The sequence below is a fragment of the Prionailurus bengalensis genome, chromosome C1, assembly GCF_016509475.1.
Source record: "Prionailurus bengalensis isolate Pbe53 chromosome C1, Fcat_Pben_1.1_paternal_pri, whole genome shotgun sequence".
NCBI classification, from domain to species: domain Eukaryota; kingdom Metazoa; phylum Chordata; class Mammalia; order Carnivora; family Felidae; genus Prionailurus; species Prionailurus bengalensis.
The window spans coordinates 99127942-99155577 of NC_057345.1; positions in this window are offsets into that span (position 1 = coordinate 99127942).

Below are 27636 nucleotides of genomic sequence, written 5' to 3' on the forward strand. Positions count from 1 at the left end.
GTTTTAGCAAATGCTCCAGGTGATTCTGGTACATGCTAGCTTGAGCAGCATTGTTAGACACAGTTTTAAAAACAATGTTCTGTGTGGGGAATAGATTTTAAGGAGAATATAAGGCAAAAAAATGAGGTATCGTAAAACATGCCTTAAACTAAACTGGAGGTGCGCTGTATTTGTGTAGCATATCAGTCCTGTATAATAAAGTGTTTCTTAGGAAATGTATAATGAATAATGCAATTTTAGAGGGCAATGTATAATAGAGCACACTCATGTCCCATTCATGACCTAGGAAAGGCAACAATGTTTTTAGGTAAATAACTAAAAGAGCATTACATATAAAATACATATAAAAATATATGTATATGTGTGCATATATGTGTATATATACATATGTATATGTGTGTATGTGTATATATATATATATATATAAGTGTATATACATATACACACACATATACAGTTGGCCCTTGAACAAGGCCAGCGTTAAGAGCGCCACCCCTCCCCATGCAGTCAAAAATCTACACACAACTTTTGATTCCACCCAAACTTAACGAGCAACGGCCTCCTGTTGACTGGAAGCCTTCCCGATAACACAAACAGCCAATTAACACATATTTTGTATGTTATGTATATTATATATCGTATTCTTACAATAAAGTAAGCTAGAGAAAAGAAAATGCTATTAAGAAAATCACAAAGGGGGCACCTGGGTGGCTCAGCCGGTCGAGCGTCCGACTTTAGGTCATGATCTCATGGTTCGTGGGTTTGGGCCCTGTGTTGGGCTCTGTGCTGACAGCTCAGAGCCTGGAGCCTGCTTCGGATTCTGTGTCTCCCTCTCGCTGCCCCTCCCCTGCTTGTGCTCTGTTGCTCTCTTTCTTAAAAATAAACATGAAAAAAAATCGTAAGGAAGAGAGAATACATGCACAGTAATGTACTGTATACAAAAAAAATCTGCATGTAAGTGGGCCTGCACAGTTTAAACCCATGTTGTTCAAGGAGCGACTGTATATATGTTTCATCGGATTCCATCCTAAAGATCAGACAAGACTATACTCTCTTACCCCTTCACTTCCGAAGGGCACAGTTCCCTGGGGGCTGGTGTGAGACCCGGGACAGGGCACTGGAGTGAGCAGAGAGGCATATACCTAACTTTAGGAACATTGGCCCCCTCCCACCTAGGTCAGGAGAAAACAAGAGACCCCAGCTTGCTCTGGACTTTGAGCTGTCGCCCGGGCCCCCTCCTCATCCCCCAGGGGCCTAGAGGGAGAGTGTCCTAGGAAGCAGGAGGCTCAGCCCACTGGGGCAGGAGGGGTGTGTACCAGTGGGCAGACACGACTGAGGGGAAAAGGTTAGGAAGGAAGTATAGTCCTGAAGTCAAGGGCAGCAATTTCATGACAAACCAAGCCTAGGCTGAAGCTATGAATTAACCAGTCCTGAAAAGAAAATCTTCCTCTCTCGAACTCCAGATAATAATCTTCCTCTCTTGAACTTCTTCAACCATCGGGGACACAGATGGCACCCCGCTCTGCAGTGCCCTCCCTTCCCTGCTGGGTCCCACCTCACAGGCACAGTACCTTTCTTTTTCTTCCTTGATCTGGTCTCACATAAGCATTCATAAGAGGGGAAAGTCCCAGGGGGAAAAGCTATGGCCACTGGTACCTTTGATGCCTAGGTGTAAGCATAGGGTCCTGAATCTCTGGGGTGATGCCTTCGAGGCCCTGGATTCCCCCAAATCCGGTGTCTAAGACAAGGCATGGAGGGGTGCTTTCCCTACATGGAGGGTCACTGGCTCAGAGTACAGCTCTATGGGGCGTCTTCAGGTGCCTATGCTCTCCCCTTTCCCCTCTCCTAACCAACCCTCTCCTGGCCCCTCTGACCTTCTCCCACCCTCAGAAGCACACACCCGAAGTCCCTTTCTATCCAGAATGAGTCACCAGCCACTTCCTCTTCTAATCAGTCAACCATCTGCTGGTTTGGGATTGAAGGAGTTTTCACTCTCACATCTCGTCATCCAAAATATCTAGATGCAGATAAAGGCAGAGATAAATTCCAGTCACTGCAGCTTGACGAATGACTCAGACTCAGAGATCTTCACCACACAGGCCACCACCAGACTTTGGCCATGGTCTTCTTCTATGCCGAAGCTTTGGAGTTGCCAGTGTAGGCTAGGGAGAGGAGGCTTAGATCAATTTCCCAATTAATACCTCTGAGCATCGATATCGGCATTATACTCTTACCAACAAGGCCAGTGTGATACCACACCTGAACAAAGAGTCCTACTCAGTCATTAGCAATCAGTTTAGTCCATCATCATGTTACATGACCACAATGTCTCCCAGAGCAAGGCCACTCTGGTTTGCAGGCTTCCATTTGACCTTGGCAGGTTTGCAAAGCAAGAGTGGTCCCCGCAATACATAGCCTCTCGCCCTACCAGGAATCTGGGATAAACGAGCTAAGATATAATACCATTTCTTGCTCTGAGTCCCCTTTTTTTTTTTTTTTAAGTTTATTTTTGAGAGACAGAGAGAGGCGGAGTATGAGCAGGGGAGGGGCAGAGAGAGAGGGAGACACAGAATCCGAAGCAGGCTCCAGGCTCTGAGCTGTCAGCACAGAGCCCGACGCGGGGCCCGAACCCACAAACCGCGAGATCATGACCTGAGCTGAAGTCAGACGCTCAACCGACTGAGCCACCCAGGCGCCCCGCTCTGAGTCCCTTTTAAAGCATTAATGGAATATTGGATCTACCTCAATTGCCTACCCATTTACTCATTCCTTTACCCTCAACTACCATTCTTCTGTCTCTCTCTATTTGTACCCAAACTTCTCTATCCTTTTGATGGGCCGTAGGTCTGGCCTCTGTCCTGGTCTAGTTTGTTGGCAGAAATACTAGTCTAGCATATGCCTCCTTAATCCATCAGACGTGGGCTCAAGATTCCCCAGACCACCCTCACTTTTGACCAGCTGGCTCCAGACTGTCCCATACAGAGATCCCTCTTTCCTTCCCCACTCCTTGAGGCACACTGCCTGGCCATACCTGGATACCCTAAACCACAAAGTGTACAGTGGGATCCTTCCTTCCTTCTGGCCCCCTTGTCTGGGATTATGTGCTCGGGACTTTGCCTCCTATAAGCACAAATTCCTTATAGGAATTCACTGAGATGCCTGATAAATGCTCCCTTAACCCTTGAGGTTATATTTTCCATAAGATGCCCCAAAATATCCTTGCTCCGTACAAATGGAAAAATGTGAAGCCAACATTACTCTTGGTTATTTTCAGTTGCACTTTGATGGAAAAATAAGTTATTCTTTACATTAGGCCTTAACCTACAGCTATTCCGATTACATTTCTGAGAAACAGAGGGTTTGTGTGTGTGTGTGTGTGTGTGTGTGTGTGTTTTCATAGGCCCATTTTGTGTTTCCTTTTCTTTATCCTTAGACTAATATGACTGCCATATACATTTTAGGTTTCCAAGTTGTTTATAAGAACTGAAACTTTTTCCAGGAAAAAACACAAAGGTCTTTATGACTTGGCCCCTGCACTACAGCTCTCCCTGCCCCGCCCCACCCCCCCGCCCCGCTCCCCACCAACCTGTTCCTCTATTTACATTCCACAAGCTTCCTGTGTTCTCTTCCAGCTCCCCACCAGGCCTTCTGGCATCATGTTTGGGAACTCAAAGCCAGGGGAGAATGGACTCAGGTTTAAATTCTGATACTGTCACATATGGGCCAGGTGACCTTGGGTAAGTTTGTCAGCTTCTGTTCCTCATCTGAAAAAATGCAGATAATAACTGTACCCATCTCATCACAGTGCACCATCACTTCATATCCATTAGGATGGTTATTAGCAACAAATTTGAAAACAGCAAGACTTTGCAAGGACGTGGAGAAATTGAAACTTTTGTGCGTCGCTGGTGGGAATGTAAAATAATACAGCCTCGGTGAAATACAGTATGGCAGGTCTTCAAAAACATTAGAAATTGGTGTCCACATTTTTGCAGGTAATGCCAGAAATGCCACACGATCTCGCAATTCCGCTTCTGGGTATAAACAAAGGGAACCGGAAGCACAGATTCGAATAGATATTTGTACACGCGTGTTCGTGGCAACATCATTCACGATGACCAAGTGCTAGAAGTAACCCAGACAATCATCGCTGGACAAACACACACACACAATGGGGCATAGACACACAACGGAATATTACTCACCTTAATAGAAGATCAAAACCCTAACATATGGCAACGTAGATGGACCTTGAAGATATGCAAAGTGAAATAAGCCAGTTACAATAGGGCCAATATTGTATGGTTACACTCGTATGAGGTCCTGGAGTAGTCGTGTTCATGGAGACAGAAAGTGGAATGGTGACTGCCAGGGGCTGGAGAGACACGATAGGGAGGGTTACTGTTTAATAGGTGCACAGTGCCAGGCTGGGAAGATTGATAAGTTCAGGAAACAGACAATGGGGCCAGCTGTACAATAACGTGAATGTCCTTAATGGCTGACCTGCACACTTAAAAATGGTTAAAATTATAAATTTTATAGTATATGGCTTTTACTACGATAAAATTGTAAACTCTAGTAGCCATCTCAGAAGGTCACCATAAAGACGTAAAGCTGCAGAATATATTTGGCACGATGCTGGCATATCGCAGGTGCTCACAAACTGTTAGCGCTTCCTTCTTCTTTCTGGAAAGCCCTTATATCACTGTCAGGATAACTCCCACTCAAGTTCAGACTTTTAGAGCCCGTTTCAACTTTCACTGACTTTGTCATTTCGTGCTGAGTTAGTGTCCATCTCGAGCTCCAAAGCATATGCTTCCACGACTGCCCTGGCTCTCCTGTGGTTCATCCTTGATTTCTTTATCTGCTTTCCCCTCGAGATTCAGAGCTCCTTGAGGACAGCGTGTGCTGTTCTTTTCTTGTCATGGTACCTGTTTATCCCTCATACAAGTAAGAGAATGGTTGGGGGAATTGACAATATTTAAAGAGACCATTGCTGCCCCACTCCTTTAAAATAGAGGCTTTACGGGGCACCTGGGTGGCTCAGTCGGTTAAGCGTCCGACTTCGGCTCAGGTCATGATCTCGAGGTCCGTGAGTTTGAGCCCCGCGTCGGGCTCTGTGCTGACAGCTCAGAGCCTGGAGCCCATTTCAGATTCTGTGTCTCCCTCTCTCTCTGCCCCTCCCCTGTTCATACTCTGTCTCTCTCTGTCTCAAAAATAAAATAAAATGTTAAAAAAAAATTTTTTTTTTTTAATAAAATAGAGGCTTTACTTAACAGAACACCAGGGGGGAAGGGAAGGGGGGAAAAAAAGTTACAGAGAGGGAAAGAGGCAAACCGTAAGAGACTCTTAAATACCGAGAACACACTGAGGGTTGATGTGGGACGGAGGGGAAAGTGGGTGATGGGCACTGAGGAGGGCACCTGTTGGGACGAGCACGGGGTGTTGTATGGAAACCAATTTGACACTAGATTTCATATTAATAATAATAATAATAAATAAAATAAGATAAAATAGAGGCTTTACTTAAGTGTGAGGACTTCTTTTTTGAAATCAAACTGTTTCACGGATTCACTTCTGAACCACTAGTTAAATTTTTAATATTTGAGGGTGAATATTTTATCATGACCTGATACAATACAGTCTTATAAATAAGTACCTTTAAAACTGAACGGAGCCAACCCACAAAGTTTGGTGCGCACACAGATTTGAAAGGGCAGTGACTGCAGCTCCTGGCCTGTGGGGAGTGGGAGCAGGAGGGGGGCGGTCTGGGGCACGCCTGCGGGCAACCATGCCTCTAAAGGATGTGGCATTTTTCGAGAGAGTTGATGACTTTTAGAGTTTACGATTAAACCCTAAAGATGAATTTTAAAAAGAATATGATAAAGTGTTTCTGGCTTATCCTAAATGTGGGCATAAGAAATGAAGCCCATGAGAGTTGCTGGAGTCTTTGTCGAAGGAAACATCGTCGGATTCAGGCAATCCCAGAGCTCAAGGTCAGGGGTTGGAAGGCTTATCTGTCAAGCTGGGATCTGCTGAGAAAAAGAAAGCAAAACCCCATGGGGCGCCTGGGTGGCCCAGTCTGTTGAGCGTCCGACGTCGGCTCTGGTCATGATCTCGTGGTTCGTGGGTTTGAGCCCTGAGTCGGGCTCCATGCTCGTGGTGCAGAGCCTGCTTGGGATTCTCTCTCTCCCTCTCTCTCTGCACCCCACCCCCCTGCCACTCACTTGTGTTCTCTCTCTCTCTGTCTCTGTCTCTCTCTCTCTAAATAAATGAATGAACTTAAAAAAAATTTTTTTTTAAAGAAAGCAAAACCTTAGACTCTTATGAGCTCAAGTAAGTGCCCCCCTGGGAACGCAAATGGCCCCTTGGGAGATGGTCGATGCCAGCAAAGAAAGTCTATGTGGGAAAACTTGTCCACGTGTGCATTAATTTTCTCAGGCAGCAGCAGCAAAGTGCCACAAACAGAATGGCTTAAACAACTGAAATGTATCGTCTCAGGGTTCTGGGGGCGGAAGTACAAGACGGAGGTATGCGCAGGGGTGGTTGCTTCCGAGGGCGAGAGTGAGGCTGTGTTCCAGGCGCACCCTCGCCTCTGGTGGTTTTCTGGCAATCTTTGCCATTCTTTGGCTTCTGCCCCGCCGCCAGCCTCACTGCCTTCGTCTTCACATGGTGTTTTCCCTGTGTCTTTACCCATTTTTCTCTTTTTATAAGGACCCCAAGTCATACTGAATAAGAGGCCCGCCTGAATGACTTCTCCTTCTGCTCCTAATTACATCTGCGATGACCCTCTTTTTAAACAGTCACATTCTAGGTACTCGGGGGGCGAGGACTGCAACGTCTGAATGTTGGGGGTATACACTTAAACCGTTAACAATGTGTTGCTGGTTTAATAAACAAGAGTCCTCGGGAGACACTGCATTAGAGGTCCCTTGGGCATACATTCCTATCTCTTAGCAGCACCTGCTATCGCTTTTTTTATGAGATATCACATAATATTACTTTCCCAAGAATGATCTGGGAGAGCTGTAAGCATATGCAAAATAAGCATAAAGAGTAGATAATACATGTAGAGTAGAATCAGGCTTCTCCAGCAATCCAAATAGTCCCTGACAGACCAGCAGCATGTGAGTGGCAGAGAGGGGTGTGACGCAAGGACGTAGGAACTGTTTCCGCAAAGGGCAAGATAGTAAATATTTTAGGTTATGCAGGTTATAATGATCTTTGTTACAATTACTCAACTCCATTGCTGCAGCACCAAAGCAGCCATAACCGATCTGTAAGTGAATGAAAACTTCCAATAAAGCTTTACTTGCAAAATCAGAGAGCCAAGCCAGATTTGGCCCATGAGCCTTTGGTCAAGACCATTGCTTCCCCAACTGAATCCTCTGTCTTTTTGCTATTATCCCTTGTTGTCATTCCCCACGTCAGGCCACGCCCTCTCCCACTTTCTCCCCCCGCCTAACCCTCAGGGTTTTTCTTCTCCTCCATGCAACTTATCACGAAGGGTCTTCTGTCCTCACGGTGAACCCCCCTTTCAGTGCAAACTTCCATTTCCTTTCATCCCTCCCCCACTATGCAGGCTCATCCCTATAAAAGCATTTATTCTCCATCCCAATTCTAGCAGAAACCGACTCAGGCTCCCCACCGGACGCCATGCCCACAGAAGAAATAACACCAGCCTCCCGCAGGGCGATTTGGTACTGGGCTCGGGCCATGCAGTGTCTACATAGCCATATGCGCGCAGTATACGTGCAAAATCCTTTCAGATCATCCATCGTAATTTATGAACCTCGTTGGCGGCCTTTGTTCTGCTCTCACATGAGGCTCTGCCAAGTTTACAAATACTTGCTCTGAATGACAATAAATTAGGTCTCCCCTAATCTCTCACTCGGTAGATAAAATCTCATTGAGGCAACACTAGCGCTAATCCTTAAAGTTAACTGTTTTCTTGCTTGTTCTTCACACTCCAACCAAATGGATGTTGGCGTCCTCCTATTCATGGTTCATGGCAGCTCAACGCTAGAATTTTTGCCTCCCTGTGTCTTGAAAGTTGGAGGTCAACTCACTTGGATGCCTGCCTCTCACACTGCTCTCTTCTGTGAAGTCAAGACCACTGATAAAATCCAGACCGTTTACAGAGGGGCCTAAAGGAGGTCATTTCTCTGGACACTTGGCCGTACCTTCTTCAACAGAAGATGAATTTACCAGATGCAACAGAAGTGGTTCTTTTTCTCATGGAAGACACGATTGCTCTTTGTTTTGACGAGCCCTGAAGAACTTTTATATAAGGGACGTGTTAACAGTATATCATCTCATATTTGCTATTTCTCTGACTTCTTCCCTCTTTATTCTCTTCTGTAACCTACCAATTGCTTAATACGGTCTCAGGTACACAGGGGACAATTTTTCAATGTGTCTGCCTGTCGTCACTGCTTGTCACCAACCCATTTTTTCTTCTAAACCTAGGCAGCTACCCGATACTCACTCAACCGCTTCATAAATTTTGAGAAACTGGTCAGTCTGGGCTAGAATTATCTTAATAATTTTATGTTGTTGCTTGAATTGATAAGTGCCTAAGCAATCATTGTTTGTAATGGAGGGAAATGACCATGCAGTTAACAGGCTGACAATAAGATGTGCGGTGAGGGAGAATCACCTTTGAATTCTATTTTTTTCCCTCTTCATTTTCAAATATGTGTAGAGAGAAAAAAATAGGGGGATACAAAGGATAAATAGGAAAGAATAAGCAAGAAAGGATTCAGGGGGAAGACACAGGTGCCCAAGCAGGCCCCGTGCAGACAAGCAGTCTTTTTGTTCCATTTTCATTTTTCTTTCTCTTTTGTCACTCCTTTGTGTCTGTTTCCTCTTTCTCTCTTTCTCGTTCTTTTCATTCTCCTCTAATTTCAATTTTTTTTTTCAACGTTTATTTGTTTTTGGGACAGAGAGAGACAGAGCATGAACGGGGGAGGGGCAGAGAGAGAGGGAGACACAGAATCGGAAACAGGCTCCAGGCTCCGAGCCATCAGCCCAGAGCCTGACGCGGGGCTCGAACTCCCGGACCACGAGATCGTGACCTGGCTGAAGTCGGACGCTTAACCGACTGGGCCACCCAGGCGCCCCTCCCCTAATTTCAAATAAGTTAGGAAATGGAAGTGAATGGTTATGCTTTCTTTTCCAAAGATTATTCTAACCACTGGAATAACACCGACTTGTGATCTTCATCTTGAGGTTTGTACGATTCAATTACTAATAAATAAGTATTTCAGATACTTATTTGAGAATAGGATCTAGTTCTTGGATCCTTTAGCCTGCTGATTCCATGTACCTTAAGAGGTATAATACTAGGGGTGCTGGGTCGCTCAGTTGGCTGAGCGTCTGACTCTTGATTTCGGCATAGGTCATGATCTCAGGGTCATGGGATGGAGCCCTGTGTCGTGGGGTCCCAAGCCCTGCTCGGGATTTTCTCTCTCTCTCTCTCTTTCTCTCTCTCTCTTTTGCTCTGCCCCCTCCCCATTCATGCTCTCTGTCTCTCAAATTTAAAAAAAAGGTATAGTTCTAAATGGAAAATAAAAAGGTCTTCATTGTCAGAACAGAAGAAAGCAACGATGATTTAGATTATTTTGTTTCTTCCCTCTTTTTCCTCCCTCTCTCCCTTTCTCTGGTTACTCATACTCAGCTGTGTCACTCTGGTGACCAATGAGCAAGGTGCTCCCTTTGGGTGCCTCCTGGGGGAAATAACTTGTGGAAGTCACCTGTAACTTTCCCTGCGACGGGGCTCAGGCCAGGGCCTTGTATACAGCATGCTGTTCTCCCCATGAAGAGTGTTGATGGACTGAGACACCAGATGGCTGACAGCCTGGCCCCAGCAAATGTGTAGGAAAGATGCCCCCAGCCATGCCCACCGTCAGGTGCATGGACTTTGCACTTCAGAAGCTCTGGATTCAAACCCTGCCTCCAGCTGTTGAACCTAATGATCGAGAGAGCTTGGGCTTCTTGCTTCACATATCTGATTCCCAGTGTTAATGTGGCCTCTCTCTCAGGCTTCCTGTAAGCATCCATGAGATAATACCTATATGTAAGGCACTTAGCACAGCACAGGGTACATGAGAAAGAGTAAAGGGAATGGAGGGAGGGAAGAAGAGGACAAAGGGCAGCATCTAGGAGTCAATTTGGGGGCTGTATGGGGGAAATGATCCAAACCCGGCGCCACATATAAAGGCCCCAGAGGGAAAGTTGGGATTCGGTGCTTGAGCGAGGCTGTTTCCGAACTTGCTAACTACACAGCGCCATCTAGGGGCCGAGCACGCTCTGAGCAAATGGTGGTCCTGGCAAGGTCCTCTGACCCAACGGAATCCCCTGGTGCCTTTTAGCCCTTTCTCCCGCCCGCCCCCCACCCCGCCTGCCTCTCTCGGCCTCTCTCTTCTCTCCCACCCATGTCCTTTCCCACCCCTCCCTGTTTTCTTCCTCTCTCTCCTCTTCCTGGTACACTGTTTTTCACAGTGGGGTCCTCAGGGCTTTGGACAAGATGATGAATCTGTGGGAAGACGGGTAATGACCATTCCCAAACTTCTCTCATCCCTCCTCCTGTGCTCCATGTCCTTCACCCTTCTGGATGGCACCGGAAGCTCCTGATCGTGTTGCCATGCTGTTCCGGAGGCTGTGACGAGAGGCCACAGTGGTGCCATGGACAACAGGGTTTTTGGCTTCTACCACTGCAGGCATAAGGCTGACGCTTCACATCTGCGTCCCTTGGGCCTGCTTTCTCCAGGGCGAATCCCACTAGGATTTTTTTCTTGTTCTCTAAAAAGAGCAAGGACCCTGCCCAAAGAGCTTGCAGGCTGAAGGCAACAGAGTTTTCACTAACGATGAAAAAAAGAAAAAAAAAAAAAAAAAACAACATTCAAAAAGTGAAAGACTATTTTGGCCAACATTCAAAAAGTGAAAGACTATTTGCATATTATAAGACGTGCCAATTTCTATTCCTCATTCTAGAAGGCATGATTTAAAAACAATGCTGAATTATTTTTTTTTCGGAATACATTTATAAAGAGATTTTGGATTCAGTTCAGCATTCTCTCCACACCTCCTTAAATCTCTCTCATTCTTCTTAAGAGCTAAGATTTGCTTTCAAATCCCAACAAGTTGTGCTGGAAATAGCATCGAGTTTGTTCAACGTAAAGTGTTTTTGAAAGCTCAATAGGAACATTGTAACATGATAATGAATTTCCTGAAATGTCATTAGAATTCATCACTGCCACAAACATACCTGTTCTTGTGTTTCCCAGCTAATTACGAATGCCGACTTGAGCCTGGAGTGGGGAAGAACATTGAATATAAACTAATCGTGGAGTTTATTTTCCCACAACCAAATGTTATTAAGTGCACACTTCTGCTCGGATTGTGGCCATCAGTAAACTAAAATTTGTTTGGATTTTGCAAGTTGTCTAGTTCATGTAAGGAAGTTCGATGTAGCAAATCCTTTAAAATTCCAACAGTTCTGATTAAGGCAAAAATGCCTGAGGAAATGATCACCTGTGTAGACTGAGGACTAAAGAGAAATATAATACATATATTTCCTTCTTATTTTTCTCTTGCTGGTGATCATCTATTACACGTGCAATAAAACTACTCACCCATGTGATTTCTCTATCCAAAGCACCCTCTCCTTCCAATGTCTGACTAGAAAATACCTAATCATTTTTCATATCTCAGCCAAATACCACTACTAGGTAAAACCATCTCTTAATTCTGTGGAGCAGCCTTATGGAGCTCCTTCTCAGCATGCCCAGATAACTTAGGTATATTTAATTTCATTAAGGCAATGACATTATTATATGATAGTTTTTGGTATTAATGCCAATCTTCTCCCCGGTGGCAACTTCCTTTGTCCTCAATGCAGTAATAGCTATCACGCTGCACCAGTCTTCTGAGACCTTGGCATATATTATTAATTCATTTAAAACCCTTAGGGTAGTTTCTTGAAAGGGGATCCATGGAACCCTAGCAAGGTTGCTACAGGTTTCATACTGTATCTTGCCCACCTGTGTGTAAGTAAGGAAATAGGCAGACAGAATTTGACCCCAGCTGCAGGTGCTACAGTGGCCCATGAACCTACTGGGTTCTGCCTCTCCTGGTATAGTCCAGAAGCCCCTGGAAAACACTGTGTCAGACAATCACCCGTGGATGAGAAAACCTATGTGGAAGTTCTGGTTTCCAGAGGAAAAGTTCCAGCACTCTGTTGGAGTAGACAGATGATAGATGATAGATAGATAGATAGATAGATACATAGATAGATAGATTTGGGCACATTGGAGTGGAGAAGAGGAAAGTATGACTTTACCCTCACTACTCTTCCCCCATGGTGGCACAGCTGAGGAGCAGGAGAGACCCTCTCAGCCTGTGATTGATCCTGTGGGGAAAAGGAGAGTACATGGGCACCCAGCTTCCCCAGCTGTGCATACACTGCCAAAGGGGGTCATTTCTCTATCACCCCACCCAGGTACTGAATTGTGAGCTATATGAGTAGGAAGCAGGAAGAGGCAGAGAGAGCAGCAGATGGGACCCTCTGGGGATATTAAAGGGACACAGCTCCTGCTACTACAAATGGACTGCATCAACAGGCCCACCACCACCTGCTGAGAATGTCCCACTTGCAATCCCCCCCACTCTGGCCCAGTGGCCCCCCAGCACTCAGCATGCCTCACCCACACATTCGCTCAGCCTGTAACAGGCTCTCTGTGTATGCTACCCGCACAGACAGATATATAGGGAGCACATACAGAAAGCTGGCCCAAATCTGCAGGCCAGGGAGAGACCACAAATTTGAGCCTCAGTGCCATCTTTGGGAAGACAAAAGATAGACCATTAGCCCTCAGCCTCGTGTGTTGCAGAATTCAGAGAAGGCATAGAAGCCTAATAATTCTGAAACAAAGGGGAGCAAGAAGTCTGGAGGAGGTGTATCCATAGAAGGTATGAGACAGCCTCAGGATCCCTAGCAGGGCTGAAGAAAGATATACCTCTCCCAAAGGCAGTTAGTATAGACTGGAGGAGGCTATGCTACTTCAACTGTGGAAACAGCAACACAACACTCCAAGGAACATGAAAAGTCAGGGTAAAATGACATCGAAGGATCACAATGATCTTCCATTAACTGAACCTAAAGACATGGAAATCAAGATTTCTCTGATAAAGAATTCAAAATAGCTGCTTTAAAGAAACTCAATGAGCTACAAGGAAATACAGTAAGATAGTTCATCGACATAGGAAAACAATCCACAAACCAAATGAGAAGTTTAACAATGAGACAGAAATCATAAAAAAGAACCTCACAAAAATCCTGGAGCGAAAGAATACAATGAAAGAAACAACCAAACAAACAAAATCAACAGTGTCACCAGCAAGAATGGATCAAGCAGAAGAAAGAATATGTGAGATAGAAGACCAAAACCTTGGAACTATCCAGTCAGAGAACAAAGAAAACATAATGAAAAAGAGCAAAGAAAGCCTATGTGACCTATGGAATACCATCAAGAAGACCAATTTGCAAATTATTGCCTTTCCAGAAAGAGAAGAGCATGAGAAGGGGGCAGAAAGCTTATTTAAAGAAATGGTGGCTGGAAGTTTCCCAAATCTGAAGAGATTTGGATGTTCAAGTTCATGAAACTCATGGGTCACCGAACAAACTCAGCTTAAAGAGATTCTCTCCAAGACACATTATTTAAAACCTCAAAATTCAAAGACAGACTCTTCAAAGGCAGCAAGAGAGAGAGAAAAAAAGCTTATAATTTACAAGGGAACTCCCATAAGGCTATCCGTGGATTTCTCAGCAGAATCCTGGCAGCCCAGGAGAGAGTGGGATGATAGATTCAAAGTGCTGAAAGAAAAAATCTGGCAATCAAGAATACTTGACTCAGTAAAGCTGTCCTTCAGAAATGAAGGGAGAGAAGGCTTTCCAGACAAACAAAAGCTGAGGAAATCAACACTAGATCTGCCTTACAAGAAATGCTGAAAGGATTTTTTCAAATTCAAATGAAACCACACTAATTAGTAACATGAACACATTTGAAAATATTCAACACATTAGTAAAGTTAAACATATAGTCAAATTCAGAAAATTCTAAAACTGCAATATAGAGGAGTGTTAAGTATTTAACTCTAGTGTAAAACTTAAAGGAAAAGAGTATTAAAAATAAGTACAGCTCCAATCATTGTTAAGGAATACACAATATAGAGAGGTAAGTTGTGATATCACAAACATAAGAGGGGGGCACGTAAAAGAGTAGGGTTTTTTTTTATATGTAGTCGCAGTTAAGTTCATATCAACATAAAATAGGGTGTTATATCTATACGATGTTTTATGTAAGCCTCATGGTAACCACAAAGCAAAACGCTGCTGAAGATTTGCAAAAAATAAAGAGAAGGGAATCAAAGCATACCACTACAGAAAATCATCAGTTCACACAGGAAGGCAGCAAGAAAGGAAGAAAGGAACAAGAGAACTACAAAACATCCAGAAAACATTTGATAAGAAAGCATTAGTAAGGTCTTAATATCAATAACTACTCTAACTGTAGATTAACTGAATTCTCCAATCTAAATGCACAGAGTGGCTGGATGATTAAAAAAAAAAACAAAAAAACAAGATGCAACTATATGTTGTCTACACCAGACTCACTGCAGCTTTAAAGACACACATAGACTAAAAGTGAGGGATGGAATAAGATATTCTACGCAAGCAGAAGCCAAAAGAGAGCAGGGGTAGCTATACTTACATCAGACGAAATAGACTTTAAGACAAAAAAGTAACAGAGATTAAACAAAAGGTCATCATATAATGATCAAGGGGTCATTTCACCAAGAACATATAACAATTAAATATATATGCACTTAGTATCAGAGCACCTGATCTGAAGAGACAGTAATAGCAGGGAAGGAAAATTTTTCCCTCCATTCATAATAGTTCTTAGCTTTTCTCCACTCATCTTAGGCTGGGCTCTGTGTAAAAGACAGGTTAACAAGAGAAAATCAGACAAATTTATTAATATGTGTATCACACATGTAACATATGAGGGTAACCAGAGATGGTAACTCAAAGAAGTAGCTTAGAATTCAAGTTTATAGACTATCCTCAAAAGAACAATAAATGTGTAGAGAAATGATAGGACAAGGAAAGAGGTTTTTGGATTTCCAAGGGCGGCAAACTGTGGGAAGGTAAATATCTAGGTATTTAATGGTAGATAAAGGCTAGTTAGTAAAGTTTGTTATGTAGATCCCTCTGGTGCTTTCTTTAGGCTGATAAATTGTCCTTGGTGATTAGCTCTTGTCCTTCCTGATAAAGAGGGGAGAAGGGACACCTTTGAAAACTTATGTCCTGGGGCGCCTGGGTGGCGCAGTCGGTTAAGCGTCCAACTTTAGCCAGGTCACGATCTCGCGGTCCGTGAGTTCGAGCCCTGCGTCGGGCTCTGGGCTGATGGCTTGGAGCCTGTTTCCGATTCTGTGTCTCCCTCTCTCTCTGCCCCTCCCCCACTCATGCTCTGTCTCTCTCTGTCCCAAAAATAAATAAACGTTGAAAAAAAAAATTAAAAAAAAAAAAAAAGAAAAGAAAACTTATGTCCTGCTTTTAGGCAAATAGAGGAAGGACAGAGAGGTTTTTTTTTGTATCTATGTCTCAATTACCTTCGGCTCAAAATAATCCTTATGCCAAAGTGGCATATTTTAGGGTAACATGTTCTGGTTTCTTTCACTGCCAATAGCATAACTGCTTCTTTGAGCCCTGACTGTCACATACCATGATGATCACCCAGAGAGATAGAAAAGGCTCTAAGATCATCCCACTTTTGCAGACAAAAGAGCTAATCTCCTGAGCACGTGTAGGCAATGCCTGAGCAAGTCAGAACTACTTGGGAGGTTGTGAACGGAGTTTGTCTTCCCGAAAAGCAGGAAGCAACAGGACCAGAGAAACACCGATCGTCAATGTTAATGTTGCACCTGAGCTAGTGGACCTGACTGTGTGAATGATGTGAGCAGGGTTGTAGCACCTCATGCAGTTCAGGTTTCAGGTGTCTCTCCAAAGATGGAAAACACACAAAGCTTTTGTTTACCTTACAGAACACTGGACCACGTCCTGGGACACACCGTGTAAGTGTTGGTTGCTTTCGTGTAGCTCCTGTGTCATATGCACGGACATATTTCACCTAAGTAAGCCTACTGTGTCTGCAGCACCACATTTGATGATTTGAAGGAGACCCTGCAGGCCGCCCTCCTGTCTGAAGAACATGCTTCCCAATCAACACGTTGCCAACCCAAGCTTCCTTGCCTGAGCCTTGCTCCTCAGTCTGTGCCTTTCTCAGTCCTTGGGTCTGAGCCTGTGTGTCTCCACTTCCTCTGTCCTGTCTCATTTTCATCTCCCTGCTTCTGCTCTTTTGTTTGAGTAAGCAAATAAGCCCAGAAAGTAATGTTTAAGAGGCAAAAATTCTAAAAACAACCAAACAAAACTCCAGCTGCTGCAGTTTAAAGCTCATTAATGCTTCAGGGGAAGATTGCTGAGTGTAAAATGTATGCTGGGAACATTATTGGAGGGGAATTTGGTGATATCTATCAACATTTAAAATTTGTACACCCTGGGGCGCCTGGGTGGCTCAGTCAGTTGAGCGGCCGACTTCAGCTCAGGTCGTGATCTCACGGTTTGTGAGTTCGAGCCCCGCGTCGGGCTCTGTGCTGACAGCTCAGAGCCTGGAGCCTGTTTCAGGTTCTGTGTCTCCCTCTCCCTCTGCCCCTCCCCCGCTCATGTTCTGTCTCTCTCTCTCTCTCAAAAATAAACATTCCAAAAAATTTTTTTTCAATTTGTACACCCTTTGATGTCACAATTCCACTTGGGAGATTTATTCTGCAGATAAACCTGCACGAACGCGTATGGCTGTGTACAAAGACACGTCATCGTACCAACTTTACAAAAAATGTTGAAAGCAGCACTGGCGGAATGGCAAGTCAGCAACAACCGAAATGCCCATCAACAGGGCCTGTTAAAATAAATCAAAACGCATTCATCTATTAGATTACCACATAACCATGAAAATGAGGAGGTAAATCTGTATCTACTGATTTAGAAAGATAACTAAGATATATTGAGGATATTTTTTTAAATCAAGTTACAGAAGAATATCGTATATTCCTTTTGAGGTAAAAAAATTAAGGGTGTGTGTGCGTGCGTGTGTGTGTGTGTGTGTGCACGCTCATGTGCATATACCAACGTTTATTCAATGAACTCAAGAATTGTTCATAGTTGTTGTCTCCGGGAGTCAGACTGTAGGGTTGGGGATGATGGGGGTGAAGACTTGTTTTTCCACTTATACTCACCTGTGCTATTAGAAAATCTCCTCCCTTATGGGCATAATTTACATGTATAATTAAAAATACATGTACATACAAAATGTATAATTAATTCAGCAAAGTTGTGTAAATCATCTTCCACACCCCCACCCATTGGTGTCCATCAGCATGCTTAGTTACTCATAGTCAACCCACTCTTGGCAGTTTGAGCAGGAGGGATTTATTACGAGACCCCGGATGACTCTCAGAATTGTTGAGAGGGCTGCAGCATTGGGTTTCACATAGACTTCCAAGAAGGACACCTGGTGACACCGAATTGTGATGGGAGACCCACAGCCACCACTGTCCCAGGCCAGTGTTAAGCCCTATGCCTAGTCAGTCTCATGGAACTCATGCCAACCCGACTCTTGTTCCAAGCCGGACAACTCTGACTTCTGGGACCTACGTCACATGTCTGTCCTCTAGCAGCAAAGAAGCTAAGAAATATGAGAAATCAACAAAAGGTCTTCCTTGGGGAGACCGAATTCACAATATGGGAAATACCAGAATCTGGAGAGGTGCTATTTAAAAGATAGGGACAGTTTTGGGGGCGCCTGGGTGGCGCCGTCGGTTAGGCATCCGACTTCAGCCAGGTCACGATCTCGCGGTCCGTGAGTTCGAGCCCCGCGTCGGGCTCTGGGCTGATGGCTCAGAGCCTGGAGCCTGTTTCCGATTCTGTGTCTCCCTCTCTCTCTGCCCCTCCCCCGTTCATGCTCTGTCTCTCTCCCAAAAATAAATAAACGTTGAAAAAAAAATTGAAAGATAGGGACAGTTTTTAGGGCGCCTGGGTGGCTCAGTCAGTTAAGTGTCCGACTGTTGATTTCAGTTCAGGTCGTGATCTCGTGGTTGGTGAGATCGAACCCCACATGGGGCTCTGTGCTGACAGTGCAGAGCCCGCTGGGGATTCTCTCTCTCCCTCTCTCTCTCTGCCCCTCCCCTGCTATCTCTCTCTTGCTCAAAATAAATAAATAAAAATTAAAATTAAAAAGTAAATGATAGGGACAGTGGTGGATGACCCACGTCTGTGACACCATTCTGTAGGCTACCTCCACTGGGATCCAAGTCAATTAAACATATTTTATCAAAGGAAAAAACTTATTCTAAAATTGTGCTGTGTCAGATTGGAAGGGAATGATAGCAGTGAACTGGAAAATCTCTTAGTTGATCATTTACCAATTAAGTGTAGGGAGACCTGACAGAAATAACCAGGATTTCAAAGACCGCCAAATCCAAGTAAATCTTGGATTTAGATGGTTTTCTCTGAATTCTTGAATAGTAATAATAGCTACCATTCAATTAATGTTCATTGTATTTTAGGCACCATACCAGGGTCTTCATACAGAAGAAGGAAAGAAAAATTATTGTGAAAAATGTTGTGGCCTCCAACCTTACACCTTACCGTATCATTCAGGGTTTAGCCTGAGAAATAGAACCAACCACAGGTATATATTGAGAGGTTTATTACAAGAAATTGGCTCACACAATTGTCGGAGCTGGCGAGGCAAGTCTAAAACCCAGAAGGCAGGCCATTGGGAAGGGCAGCCTAGAACTCTCGGGCATGTGCCAAAGCTGCTATCCATGGGTGGGTGGGATTTCATCTTCAGACAAGCTTCAGTTCTGCTCTTAAACCTTTCAAATGATTGAGTCATAGCCACCTAGATTAGCGATAGGATTATCTCCCCTGCAATATCAGCTGATTATGGACTTTAATCACATCTACCAAATACCTTCACAACAACACCTACCTTAGTGTTTGAATAACTGGGGATTATAGCCAAGATAAATGCATGCCTGCTGCCAACCATTCAGCAAAAGACAGGGAACTTTTTATTTTGCAAAGATTGTTAATGGGTTTTTTTTTTAGCTATGCAAAGCATGCCGTTTGGTGCTAAGCTAGAATGGGAATCACTGGGAGAAGAAAGCTTTGTATTCATTTAATTCATTCAATTCACTCATTCATCCAATGAGTAGTTAGTGAATGCCTTATTGCACATTTTCCTTCTTGGTGCTTGGCATATATCTGGGAAATAAAAAAGACCAACATTCCTGTCCCCATGGAATTTATATTCTTCGTATAATAGAGGACTGGCGGTTTGGAACTTTCTTTTGGCAGTTGGAAGGGATTGAAATTTAGGGGCCTGACGTCCGAGAAAAGAACGAAGGAAGACAGATTCGGGGAGACGATGGGCTCCAAAACAGCAGCAGGTTGGGATCAAGGAAACGCTGACCCGTGAGAAATCCTTTTGTGCTGCTCACAGATGGCTGTTAAAAGACAGTGATCTCGAGTTTCCTGCTCTGTTGTATTTCCTAGAGAAAGATGATCATCAGAGCTTCTGTTAAAGTTAATGACATACCCCACCTTGGATTAGTGAAGCTCATTCATGGAGCAAACCGGTGCAGAGTAAGGCAGCAGCCACAGGGAGCAAGAGAGCTGGCAAGAGAACCAGAACCTGTAGGATATATATGTATATATCTACTTGTTTGTTTCAAGGAATTGGCATATGTGATTATGAGAACGCAATAGTTTGCTCCTTGGCGAATCACAGATAGAAACTACACTAGGTGGGCTTCTCACACAAAACTTTCTTTGCAGCCAATAAGATCACCAGGGAAAACTTCCAAAGCCATGACTCATCGAGCAAGGGTAAATGAGTTCCTCTTATTTAGGGTTAGGATTTAGACAGGGAAACTGAAGGGACCCCATGAAAACCAGCTTTGTTCACTCCTTTCCCTGCCTCTGTTCTTGCTAGGACCTGTACTCCCACCTTACACATGCCTCGTAGAACGCATAGTGTATGTCCTCCTTGCCAAGGTCAAGGCTTTAATGAACTCTTTGGAGTCTTCTAGCACAATAAGTAACATCTGAGGAGTGACCACACTCAGCAAGATCCCTGGCTCCTGGCATAAGCGACACATGGAGGGTACCCAAACACTCCTCTTTGTGTCCGGATTGCTGAGAAGACACATGTGCCAGACCGCCATCCTCAATAAAAACCCCGGGTCCCAAGCAAAGATGAGACTCACGCTCCTTTCCTTTCTGAGTCTCCCAGACATTCTGTCCATATCTCCACTCTCTCTATATCTTTAATAAACTGCTGTCACTTCCTCTCAGCTTGTACTTGATTTCTATCCTACACAAAGCAAAGGACCCTCTTGGTTGGTCCTGCAGGACCCTCTCTGGGTCCTTGGACCCGGGCCACTTGCATCATGATGAATTTTAGAAAGGGGGCCTTGTTACGGTATATAGAGGTAGGTCTAAGGTCACATATGCACCTTAAAGAAACATGCCTAGACATACATTGTATGATAGAAAAAAATAGGATTCAGTAGGCAGAGAAGGAAAGGTTAGGACCTGAGGTCCCTGAATGGGCAAAAACACATATTTTGGAACAATGCTGGGAGTGTCTGACCACAGCAAACCTTGCGGTTAAGGTTCCTCTTAAGAATGTAACAGACCCCACCTACTCCCCATCAGGTTTCCCTCAGGAATTTGACAAAAGACCTAACTAAAAATAAGTAGACCATAAACTGTATGACCCACAAGGAATGATGTGGCCACAGACCACCCCTTATACAATGGAAACGAGCCAATCAGGAATGGACAAGCCAGCACCTAGAGTTATCAAGCCAATAAGGGTAGGACCTGAGAAGGATCACAGGGGAAGGGAAGGAGGGGTGACCAGAACCTTATAAACCAAAGACCCTTGCCTATTGTCACAGGCATTCACTTTCGAATGTCTCCTCTCTGTAAAGAGAGCTTTCCTCCTGGTCTTACTTTCTGATCTTCTACTCTAATAAACTTTTGCCTGTTGCTCATTTTGTATCCACCTCTTCATTCTTCGAAGCTGCGAAGCTGCGAGACAACAACGAATCCCTCCCGGGTATTCTGGTGAAAAAAAGTCCTCCAACAATTGTATGTTCTGTAAATGAGGCTTGCGCTCCTCCTTGGACAGAGATTTTCGTATGACAATGAGGTAAAGATGACTGCCAGTCACTCCATGGGTCTCTCCAGGGTCCATTTGCGCAGGTGTGAATTGGGGGTTAAGGTAAAACTGGTCTGGGTGGTCTGGGCCACTGGAGCTCTTTGTCCGGGCAGTCATTATTGCTTGAGGGCAGTTTCGGTTTCTTTCTTGAAATGTGATGCCCCTCGGGTCTTTGTCTGAGTCAAGAGAGGAGCTGGAAAGAGGAGCTTAAGGAAAAAATGTGGGACAAAGATCAGAGGAGCTTAAGGAAAAATGTGGGACAAAGATCAGTGGGTACAAGCAGGTGAGCTGGAAAGGCCAGGTCTTGGGGTTCAGCCCGTAACAGGGGCTGACAAGTCCAAAACATGCTGAGCAGACCAGCGAACTGGGAACTCTCGGGACGGAGCTAAAGCTGCAGTTTTGAAGCAGAATTTCTTGCTCTTAAGGCTTTCAACTGATTGGATCAGGCCCAACCATATTATCCAGTTAATTCCCTTCACAGAAAGTCAATTGACTGTAGATGTCAACCACATCTAGAAAACACCATCATAGCAACACCTAGGTTCACATTTGATTGAATGACAGAGCACCATCACCTGGCCACGTTTGCATATAAAGCACACCGTCACAGGCAGGAAATCAAAGCGACCAGAAGAAGAATCCAAGGGCCCGGGAATCCTAGGGCAATTGAGAATGGACCTGGACCCTTGTGGAAGCTAGAGACAGCTTGTTGGTCTGTTAAAGCATTAAGGGGGGAAGAACCAACAACTTGGAAATGAACAACAAGATGACTGCGATGTCCTGACAGTGTCCTCCTGGAGCACCACGGAGCAGCAGCCCCACCCAAGCATTATCTCGTTCTCTGGAGGCATGTGAGTGACTCATCATTTCCTATGCATTAGGAGATTGTACAACTCTGGAAGGGTGGGTGTTACCGTGTTGAGAACGTGTCTCATTTTTTTTGCCCAGGCTTTTCCTCATTACATTTTATTGTCTCTCTCACAACTACTCACCTCCCTGGACTTTTGTGTCTAATATGAACCCCACGTCAGTTACATCACATAAGGGGTTCCAGAAGACATCGCCTCAAAATGTGCCTCTCTGATGTATGGATTACTCTGAGCTGGAGGCCACTGAGAGCCAGCAGGTGTAGGAAAAGCTGTAAAAAGAGGGCGCAAGTTTTCGTTTTGTAAAGGAGAGCTGCGTTTATAAAGGAAGTTTCAATTTTTCTGAAGGTGTCTCCCTATCAGATGAGGACAAAGTAGTAAATGACTTCACTGAAAGACCTTTTTTTACCATACCTCCCCTGCCCCTTCCCATAACTTGCCTCCCACTTCACTCACTTAACTGTCCTGAACCCCAAACCCCTTTTCCTTTGTTTTATCCTACGATGATAAATAAACCCGAGTTCTAACCACCCCTCTGAGTTACACATCTCTGTGTACTCCCATAGGCCACGCCCTGCACATGCGAATGAACTTCTGGGCTTATCTTGTTGATCTGTCTTTTGTCAATCTCATTTACAGGGTCTCGGCTGCATAATCTCAACTGAGTAGACAGAAAAAAAAATCCTTCCTCCTCTACACACAGAAATGAAAATGATTGCCACCCTGAGGAAAGATAATCCCTGAAGTTTACAGGGATTCATTAGCCAGTTGTCACTAATTTAGCAATCTTCTTCAAGTAGTCTTTCCTTCAGTGGCTATAAAAAGTCCTGTCTCTACTCCTTTGAAGAAGCTTCACCGTTGTGGTACTTCCCTCATCAATGTGTTCATTGGTCTTTCACATGTGCACATTCTAAATTATTTAATGTTTGTTTATTATTTTGAGAGAGAGAGATAGAGCACGAGTGGGGAAAGGACAGAGAGAGAGAGAGGGAGACACAGAATCCAAAGCAGGCTCCAGGCTCTGAGCCATCAGCACAGAGCCTGATGCAGGGCTCAAACTCACAAACCGCGAGATCATGACCTGAGCCGAAGTCGGACACTCAACTGACTGAGCCACCCAGCGGCCCCCGTGTGTGCACATTGTATATCTGGAGGAGAGTCTGAATATCTTGAGGGTATTTGGGGGATACTTCATCTTAGATAATTTTCACAGAAACCCAGAAGTTTAATGTTATTATTGCTATTTTAATAGATGAAACAAGAGCGATTCTCCAAGGTTGAAACTTTGCCCAGTACTGCGTAATAATATGTGGCGGAGTTGGGGTCTCCATTTTACTCTTCATGATGCTGTGTTATCCACCACTGAAAGGCAAGTGGAAGGGATTCCAGAACTCTGGGTCTTTACACTGCCTAAATCCCGTCTGTAAGATCCTTGGTAAGTAGTTGCTCCTTTCCATCCAACGGGACCATAGTAATTCACTTTGCTATGCTTTCTTTTCTTTTCTGGCCCGTCCTCAGTGTTGTCACTCGTTCCTCAAAACATCCCGGACTTCACATCCTAGACCCTGGACCTTCATCAGTTAGTGACTGTCGCTCTTCAGGAGTGGCAATCTTGAATTGCACATCATGATACACACACGTCATAGTAACCGGGGCGGTAAAGGAAACGTGGAGAACTATCAATCATCTTCCTTGTTACATAGAAAACATCCTTGTATTATTCGGCCTAAGACTGCATAAGCCTTCTTGGGAGTCTCCATAACTGATATGGATATTAATTTTGTATGCAAACAAAACGCTCCTATGCTTTTTCTGATTATTTGAATTTTTTCGTATTATTTACTTCACTACTTCTTATTTTCTCGTGTGGTTTGTTTGTTTGCTTGGCTGAGATGAAACAGAAATACGTGGCCCAGATCTCAGAAATCCACGAGAGGAGGGGAGCGGCTCGAAGCAGTATCTGTATTTATTTTAATTTAAAGAAAAAAGAGTATCTTCTTTTGCAGAGGAGCTAGGCTGAGGCGGCCAGCTGCAGAAGTTCCTAGAGGACAAAAGATATGGAAAAAAACAGACACCGACATTGGAGGGACATAGTCTAGGACATATATTAACGCAGACAAGAGCCGTTTGAAACTTTCCAACTGAATTTCTGCACCTTCCAAATAAAATATTGCAATGGCACAAGAAATAAAGCTGTATTTTTGAAAACAAACAAAACCGAATTTTGAAAAGAAGTCATCTGTGTTTGGTTTCACGAGGAATTGAATTGCACGGGGAGCTCCTTGCTGTGACAGCTGGAGGCGAATGATTGTAGGAGGACATGTAAATGTGACAGCATCATCTTTTTATACCAAGTACAGCCTGGAGCATCGAGCTGAGTCTATTAGACATCTTCTGGCTGCAGATGACAGAAACCTGTTCAAATGGGTCCGGTAGACAGAAGTTTCGTGAACCCGCAGGTAGAGCCCAGGGCGGCCCCTGACTTTCTCTCGGATTCTGGAGTGTCTCTCCCGCTGAGAATGGCTCCTTCTGCACTGTGGGTGGCACGATCAACCCACAGGCTCACATCCCTACCCCCAGAGAACTGAGACCCTCATGCCAATCCAGGGAAGGGCTCTCATTGGCTCCTCTTAGGCTCAGTTCCTATCTATCTCTGAACCACCTGTTTGTGGCCGGGGAAAGAGGGATCAAACAATTGGCCTGGCTCAGGTTACATGGTGACTTCTGAAACAACCAGTCTGGCCAGTGGGGTGGGATCTAAAAGAAAATGGCAGATTCTGTTCTTTTCTGGGGAGAACGAGTGTGTCTAGAACAAGGTAGGGAGCTGTTCTCTTAGGCATTCTGAATCACAGATATTCACTGGGCAGGGGCAACCAGTAGTCTGGAATATCATTTTTTTACTCATTAAAGAACACCAAATTGTTTTTATTTCAGAGTGAAAGCACTATTTATTTCAAACAATGATTCCATGTATCCTGTATGCCTAGTGAAGAGGTGTTAGCATATAGTCTTCAAGCACCTGTAGGAATAGAAAGGACTCATTGCTGTTTAGTAACATATCTACCTTTCACACCTCCAAGAGCTCTTGCTTCTTGGCAACCTCTGATTAAATTCAAGGTGATTGGACTGTCATATACATTAATCATACTCGGAGAGACTCATTTCCCCAACCCCCCCCCCCACTCCATTCCTTTGATCATGTACTTTCATTCACTCAACAAATATTTAATGACTGCCTGTTGTGTTCCAGTTGTCTAGATATAGGAAGATATATGGAGACAAATACAGCATGGTCCCTGCCCTTAAGGGCCACATCAAAAAGGGAATATTGGACAAGTCAACAGCCTGCTATCATACAATATGACAAGTGCTGTGATGGGCTACTTTTCACTAGCCTCTAGACCACAAGGAACAACCTGTCCCTTTGCACCTCAAAATACTTAATTCATGCTACTTACTGATGTCTACGTTTTTTAAAGCAGTGGCTAACTTTCATTTACAAATACAGAGAAGGATTTAAATGCAAAGGCCCGTGAGAACTGTTTTAAATTCCCACTGAGGTAAAATGACTAATCTTTATGTTCTTGCCTATAAGTGGGATAACCATGTAATTAATATTTTGGCCAGATCATTTCTAAGGGTGAAAGGGGGTGGGACCCAGGTGAGACACCAGGATGGCAGGCATAAGCTAGGAGGATTCTAGGCAAAGTGGGATGAGTGGGAATACGGAGGCCTTCATCGGAGCTGGGAGGAGCAGGGGAGAAACACATGGAGGAGGGGAGCCAAAGATCAAATCCCCCTACTTCACATTGTCTCTAATGGCCAATGGCAGAACCAGAAGGCTATTTAGGATGGCGGAGGCTGGTTTAACTTGGACCCATGTAGAAGCTCACCTGTTGACCATGAGTGGCTGAGCATCTGAGATGTAGACAGACCACAGGCCAAGACTGTGGATGATTTGGAAGTTGCCTGTGTGAAGAAGGTCATGTTAAGCCATCCCAGTCATTCACATTTGGAGGTTTATCTTCATGGAATCTGGTGGAGAGCAGTCTGTAACAGGGTGTGAGCCACTCAGGATAAGCCCGGGGCCTCAAGCTCTGGGCAGGCCCCATACCCAGGACATGCTTGCAGAAGGGAGACAGAAGATGGGGGAAAACAGAAGGGCTTGGGGCCCTGGAGAGAGCAGAAAAGCAGGACCAAGAGAGTAGGTGAGGAGTTCTGCAGACAAATTTCACTTATGTCCTCAATTTGCCCAAAGGGAGAAATCCACAGAAAAAAGAGAAGGGGTGTGGGGTGGGAGGCATGATGGAAACTTTGTTGACAGTGAAAACAGATAAGAGAGGCCTAAGTAGAAAATTTACGCTTTTATGAAACACCACAATATTCTGCTCCCTGGAAGTTAAGGAATCCGTGCTCTTTGCTGTCTAGCAAGTGAGAACAGAGAGTTTGTATCCCCACAGCTTCTGAGTAAGGCTGGGACACTGGTCAACAGGGATACTCCACGGAAGCCATGATTCTGTAAGCTCCTTACAGGTGGTCCCTTCAATGGCTGAGAAATGAGCTTTGGCTCATGAAGATAAATTATTGGAAGCAGGCTCTACTTAAACAATTTAACCGCATGCACTGCGTAAGATTCCAGGCTTTTATTAGCCAACAGGAAATATTCCTCACAGACGTTTCAACTGATACAATGTTCTGTTGCATCCAGACATGAGCTCTGTGACAGACACTTGGTATTTCAGAAGAGAGTAATTGTTCAGGGCAATCCGGGTGTCTTTTCCTGAAATCAGAGGGCTCCAGACCCACGTGCATTTCTCTTTTTTTCCACTCTGCTTGCCGATTGCATGAAGTGAAATTTGGAGCTCCCTGGCACCATGTGAACGCCTTGTTAAACATCGTCTGTTTTTTAAAACAGAAATTTTTTCTTACATTTATTCATTTTGGAGAGACAGAGCGCAAGTGGGGAAGGGGCAGAGAGAGAGGGAGACACAGAATCAGAAGCAGGCTCCAGGCTCCGAGGTGTCAGCACAGAGCCCGATGTGGGGCTCGAACCCACGAACCGTGAGATCATGACCTGGGCCAAGTCAGACTCATAACCAACTGAGCCACCCAGGCGCCCCTCATTTTTTTTTTTTTTTGATGTTTATTTATTTTTGAGAGAGAGAGAGAGAGAGCAAGCAGGGGAGGGGCAGAGAGAGAGGGAGACACAGAATCTGAAGCAGGCCCCAGGCTCCCAGCTATCAGCACAGAGCCCGATGGGGGGCTTGAACTCACAAACCGCAAGAGCATGACCTGAGCCAAAGTCGGATGTGCAACCAATTGAGCCACCCAGGCACCCCAACATCATCTGTTTTCCTCCGGCTAATAGCAACCACCGAGCTCTCCTTCACTGTGGAAATATGAAGTAGCACATTTCC